At 37.4% G+C, this 6,000-nt stretch overlaps 1 pseudogene; it reads left to right on the forward strand.

Annotated features, from left to right (window-relative positions):
* Positions 1–5,317: 5,317 nt before the first annotated feature.
* On the forward strand, positions 5,318–5,579 carry LOC141496501 (bublin coiled-coil protein-like; annotated as a pseudogene).
* The last annotated feature ends 421 nt before the right edge of the window (positions 5,580–6,000 follow it).

Genomic DNA, 6,000 nt, shown 5'->3' on the forward strand with positions numbered 1-6,000 from the left:
ATAAAAAAGGAGGGAGACAAAATGAAAAACTTGTCAAACCAGAACTGTCAATGTTGGGCAACTGATTGGATATGAAAGGTGATGGAAGGAATAAAGTCAAATTTAAATCTAAAGTTGTAAAAAGAAAGGTCAGAGAGAATGGTGGTATCTTGATTAGTATTACCTATATCAAGAAGGTTGTAGATAAAAGGAGTTCAGGGTTTTTTCTTTAATATTTCCAAGTTTTCAAACATTTAGGTAGTTTTCAACCCAAAAAACAAAGATGAGACAAAATTTATGGGCCTAACTTTCTTCATGCACAGTACATTACTAAACTGTTCTTGTTTGTTTGTTTGTTTGTTTTGTCCTTTATTCTTAAAGAGGGCCATGATATCAGTGAGGTAATGTCATAACTTGCAAGTGAATTGGATTTAAGTGAGGGAAGATTGTACAAAATCACCAGCCTCACTTCCACCACCCCCCCCCACCCCACCCCTGATTATCTGAGTACAGAAGCCAGATATGGATCAAGACAACTGGAGATGGAAAGATCCTCTAATACTTATAAAAGAAATCTAGGAATTCAATTACATGTTTCAAATTTGTATTCATGCTACCTTTCTATCTTTGCTACTACAGGAAGATGGTAGTATTTAATACCTTTTTTGGTTGCAGTCATAATTTTTAGATTCAGATATATGCAGATTTATGCAGCTGTATGTAGACATAAAATTCAGATGTGCCAAATGTTAATAAGTGAAAAGACAAGATTTATTAAATCAACATTTATTAAGCATTTTTTATGTGCCAGACAATGTGCTAAGCTTAAAAACATACTAAGGAGCCCTCAAAAAGCTTATAATCTAATGGGAATTATAGCATGTAAAAAATATATCCAGAGCAAGCTTTATAAAGGATAAATAGAAGATAATTAACATAGAAAAGGCAGGGATGTTTTTAGAAGATGAAATTTTAGTAGGAATTTAAAAGAAGTTAGGGAGGTCAGTAGTCAGTGTTGCGGACAGTGTTGCAAACATAGAGGTTGGCCAGTGTTGAGAAATATAGAGGCTTATTTGTGGAAAAACCAGGAGACAGATGTCATAGGATCTCAGAATGCATGCCAAAGAATAAGGTTTAGAGGAACCAGAAAGATAGAAGACAATTGGTTTATGAACATTTTTGAATGTCAAACACAGTATTTTGTATTTATTCTTAGAATATTTATTAAGCAATGTAAATGTACTTCTCATATATTCCTATAGTAACTTAGAGTAAGTCTTACTTTCTGCCAAAAGGAAATCTCTAAGGATTGCCTTACCAGATGGATAAAAATCGTTTGCAGCATCAAAGTATTGGCCTGTGTAATGTGCTAGTGTGTGGAGTACAGGACACATGAAATTTCACTGTATTCTTTGTCAATTGTCTCCTTTATATGTCATGTAAAAGTAAAATTCAGACAAAGATTGATCAGCAAGAGTATACTTGATAAGACTTTACTCATCTTAAGCAGTTTTTCTTCAGTGATAGCATGGACCTTTTTCTGAGTCATCTTTGAAATAGGATATCTACTGCCTAGACATTCATCAGTTTTGAGGTATCCCTACTGTTCCTTGAACAGCTATAATTATTTCTTTTGAAATTCAAAGAAATACAAAGTTAAAAGAGATGTCATCAAGTCACCTTTAGTCCATTTCTCTTGGCTCAGGGAAAACCTATATTTCAGTCCAGCAATGATGGCTGAACAACCACCCTCTTGAAGGTGTCACAGTTGATGGTCAGAAATGACTAAATAATCAACCTTATAAACAGTCCAATCATAAAAACAGCATCTATTGTATTTCACAGAATTACAGCATTTAATACTTCACAGAACAGTTTCCCTAGAGCCTTCCTTGTGAAGTGGGCATTGACATAAATATTTTTTCTCCTTGCTTCACAGAAGAGTAAAATATGGCTCCAAGAGTTAGAACAACTTATCTAAAATCAGAGTAAGTGGCAGAATAAAAATCTTCAATTTAGGTCTTCTGGCTTAAAACTTAGTGATCTTTCCAATATGCTGCTGCTGCTGCTGCTGCTGCTGCTGCTGCTGCTGCTGCGGCTGATGATGATGATGATGATGATGATGCTAGTCCCTTGTTCTCGTTCTCAAAGAAGACCATGACATCAGGGAGATGATGCCATGACAAGCATATACATTGGATTTGAGTGAAGGGGGCTGTTCTACGTTACCAGCCTCATTTTCTACTCTAGAATCATCTAGATCCCATGACCAGATATAAATCAGGAGAACTGGATATGGCCCCCATTGCAAGACAATCAGGGTTAAGTGACTTGTCCAAGGTCACACAACTAGTGTCACGTGTCTAAATGCCAACTCTAATCCTTCTGACACTAAGGCAAGTGCTCTCTCCATTGTACCACCATGCATCTTTCCAATATATCATATTGTTGACTAAAAGACAGATCTTAAATTTGTAAGATTCTTGAAGAGTCAGGTCTGGTTCATTTTTCTCTCATATCTATAATATCTAATAGTACCATAAATGTAGTAAATATATGATAAACTTGAAAAGCATAGAAAGAATATTGCAAATTCGCTCTTTACCTAAGCAACCTATCATTCAAAGCTTTTTAAGAATCATTAGGGGATCTCCAGTGCTCTGAAAGATAGAAACAAATAATGTTAATAGACAAAGTTAAGTAATTTTAGCCCTTTCTTTGATTTAAAGAGAGCCCCAAACCATTACAGATATAATACACTCAAGGAAGAGCTTTGAACTCTTGAAGTTGCTAATTTGGCATTTTCCTTTTAGAGAAAAAAACTTTAATCACTGTGGAGTGTGCTGACCATGGTGATTAGAAGGTTGAAGTTCCTTTGAAAGTTTTCTATGACATTATAAAACTCTTAGATGGTTCAATTATTTCTGAAGTAGAATTTAGTTACTTTTAAGAAATCAAATAGCTGAATTCAGTTTCATGAGTTCAGAAAGCAACATTGGAATTGGGAATAAAAAAGGACCTGGGTACCTAGTCATCCCTCCTCCAGTCCATGTCCTAGTTTGTACAAACAAGATTTTGATCTGTAGCTGATTGAAGGAGATTTTCAAAATGAGTGTCAGATGACTGTGCCTTGAACCAACTACCCTTCAAGAAACTGAGCTATCTAAAAGATGAAACAGTTTGAAAGTCTAAAAAGGACTTAGGGAAATAGTTTCTTATTTCATATATATATATATATATATATATATATATATATATATGCATTCATATATAATTCTATAAATCTATATAATCTCTATGTATGTGCATTTACATGCATGTCTATGTTTATATGTACATTTAGCTATCTTTATCACTTGGGGCATGCCTACATATACATGTATGCTGAATAGGTGCTCCAGGTTCAAATTCTTTATGAAAATATTTATATTCAAAACTATAATTAATGTGCTGGTACTAATATATTTGTTTTATTTTACCTCTTTATACAGATTGAAAACACACTAATCTTAAAGATATTTCATGAATTAAAACAGGAAATTAAACAAATAAACAAATATACCTGGGCAATATTCTACCGCAAATATTACAAGATTTGTGGGTAGGGTGAGCATAAAAAAGGCACATATAACCAAGGAACATGTGTGAAGGGGCAGCTAGACCACTGTCTTCTGATGATGCAATCATAATTCCTCAGTGTTCATTTACTGTAGAATACTTTCTCTATTAGGTGCTGTTCTATTAGTCTCAGATAATTTCATGGTTGCTATTATATAAGTAGTCTCTGCCACTGAGGACCCACTACTAGCATTTGGATTTCATCATTTTACCTACTGGACATCTTAGCTCCAGACTACTGGGGTATAATGCTTAGACTATCACATTAATAAGGTCAATATGACCTATTTAGTCACATCTACTATACCTCATTAAGCCAAGAAGAATTCCCCTAGCTTAGAGAAAGTATTTTCTTTTTAACCCTTATTCTGGTCAGAAATGACAATTTTTTGCTCTACACAACTGACATTTAAAGTTATATAGTTCCAGGTTCTTTTCTAGTTTATCATTCAAGTTAGTTTGCGGCAGGTCAGCAGACATCATTTTCAAAGTACCTAATTCCTCTTTTCACATTTATTATGCCTTTGCAAATAGGCAAAAACTTGCACTACTTTATAATATACACTTCCACAAGCAAATTTCAGATCTTTATCAAAAGAAAGTTTCATAGTTATTATATATCTTTTGGTGCAATAGGATTTGTGGGTGGAGGAGGGTTAATATGAACACTAGCCTCTCACCTTCTACTGTGACCTTTATTGCTGTCACTTACTACTCAACCAAATGACAACTTCACAATGCTTCATTTTCTCCAGTTATTGCATGAGTGAGTAATCTGAGATCACCTTGAAGGTGCTTTCTGGATTGAATTGATGATCCTATGACCTTATGACTTGTACATGCTCACAAAGCAGATGACTACCAGAGATGAGATTCAAGCACACATCTTTCTGCATTCAAGTCCAGAACTCAAATCACTGCTATTCCTTGCTGCCAATTTATACTGATTTAATTTTCTGAATTTGAAAGCATTCCTCAGATGGAAAAGTATGGCATAAAGGAAAGAGCTATGGACTTGGAATGGCAAGCTCTATGTTCGGATTGGGGTTTTGCTACCTGTGTAACCTGGGGTAAGTTACTTCTCTCTAACCCAAAGTTTCCTCATCAGTAAAATGAAAGGATAAGACTACCTTAAATAATCTCTAATGTCCTTTCCATCTGTTATAAACTATATGAAGATTAGCAAAAAGTAGTAGTGGCAATAGTAAATTATGATAGTAGTAGTAGGAAGTAGTAGTACTAGCAGTAGCAGTAGTAGCAGTAGAAGTAGTAGTGATAGTAGTAGTAGTAGTAGTAAGAAGTAGTAGTAGTAGTAGTGGGAGCTGCCAGGTAGCACAGTAATCAAGCACCAACTCTGGAGACAAGAAGACCTGAGTTCAAATATGACCTCAAACACTTAATGCTGACTTAGCTGTGAGACCTTGGACAAGTCACTTAACATACCCTCCAAAAAAGTAGTAGCAACAGCAGTAACAGTAGTAGCAATTGTAGTAGTAGTGGTAGTAGTAGTAGGTATTAGTAAGAAGCAGTAGTAGCAGTAGCAGTAGCAGAGCAGCAGCAGAGCCAACAGCAGTTGCCTCTACTCCCAACTCCAAAGAAATTGTAAAAAAAAAAAATTACAAAAAAAATAACTTCTTGTCCGGGGGGCAGAGCCGGGTTGGTGCTATGCCCTTGGCTTGCGGTGCGGCTCCGGGGTCCCTTCCGGCCCGGGGACCCCAAGATGTCGGGCCCCAACGGGGACCTGCCCATGCCCGTGGAGGCCGGCGTCGGGGAAGAGGACTGCTTCAGGGAAGCAGAATATGCAGCCATCAACTCTATGCTATACCGGATCCTGCTTGGATCACCTGGAGGAGAAGAATGATCATCTTCATGCCCGGCTCAAGGAGCTGCTGGAATCCAACCGGCAAACAAGAGTGGAGTTCCAGCAGCAGCAGCAGCAGCAGCTCAGTGAGAGTCCACCTGCTCCTAAGCCTCACCCATAGGCTAGCCCCTTATTCCCCATTCCACAGCAGCCTCAGCAGCTCCTGCCCCACAGAAGGCATTTGCTGGATGAGTCAGAGGCTCTGGGCTCTTATGTCTCTTCTTAAAGGCGCAAGGATGCTTCCCCAGACCATAGGCTGTGAAAGCCATTTGAACAGCTACCAAGACCCTGTTATGTTAAACTTGGGTCCTAGTCTGTTTTCTCCCTCATTTGTATCTCCTGTTCCCCAGGCCCGATTATCAAATTTAATCCCAGAGGATTACCTGGGACCGGAATAGCTGCCAATCTGTGGGCAGGAGATTGGTTGCTTGGGAAGAGGACAGGGATGGGGTTGTTATTAAACACATGACTTTTAAAAAAATAATAACTTCAACTCAGAAGGCTGTCCTTCATCTTTACTGAAATCAAGAGAATGGGAGCTC

The sequence above is a fragment of the Macrotis lagotis genome, chromosome 8 (genome assembly GCF_037893015.1).
Source record: "Macrotis lagotis isolate mMagLag1 chromosome 8, bilby.v1.9.chrom.fasta, whole genome shotgun sequence".
Taxonomy (NCBI): Eukaryota; Metazoa; Chordata; class Mammalia; order Peramelemorphia; family Peramelidae; genus Macrotis; species Macrotis lagotis.